The sequence below is a fragment of the Aotus nancymaae genome, unplaced genomic scaffold (assembly GCF_030222135.1).
Source record: "Aotus nancymaae isolate 86718 unplaced genomic scaffold, 86718_ANA_hifiasm-v0.15.2.pri h1tg000057l, whole genome shotgun sequence".
Lineage (NCBI taxonomy): Eukaryota > Metazoa > Chordata > Mammalia > Primates > Aotidae > Aotus > Aotus nancymaae.
The window spans coordinates 59,431,077-59,431,837 of NW_026988471.1; positions in this window are offsets into that span (position 1 = coordinate 59,431,077).

Here is a 761-nt window from a genome sequence, read left to right on the forward strand (position 1 = left end):
TCTTTACCCTATGACTTAAAGTTCTAACGTAAGAACTGGCTGCCCTCAACCAGTCTTATTGAAACTTTTTGGCCTTCTAGGAAGTTTAAGGCTATAATCTATAACTTCCCTATATTTCCCTTAATATTTTGCCAGCCATTTTCAGTGAATCTTAACACAGGACCTTCAAGATGATCAAGCCCAGCAGTTCTCAAAGTGCAATCCATGCATCCATAGACTCCGCTTTGAGACCCCAAGACCTGGTGGTACCCAAGACATTTTCAGGGCCATCTGAAAGGTCAAAAGTTATTTCAAAATAATACTAAGACATTGTCTTTTTCACTATGATGACATTTTCACTAATGCTATGAAAACAATGGTAAACAAAATGGCTCATACCTTAGCATGAATCAAAGCAATGGCATTCAACTATACCAGTGGTCACCTATGTACTCTTTATTATTACATAGGAGCAGTTAAAAAGAAAACAGCCAGTGTCCCTGAAGAATGTCCTTGATGAATCAATAAAATTATTAATTGTATTCAATCTCAACCCTTGAGTTAATATTTAGTGGGAAAAATAGGGAGACTAGACAGAGCACATCAGCCACATTCCAGGACAGAGATACTGAGTGAAAGCACTTGTGCCACTGTAGAGTGGAAAGCCGAACCAGCCGCTTTTTTCATGCAACTTTATTTTTCTGTGAAAGAACTGATAAATAGTTGTTCTTCAGACTAGGGCATGAGGCAGAGACTTTCTCCAAAATAATTAAGTGGACCTG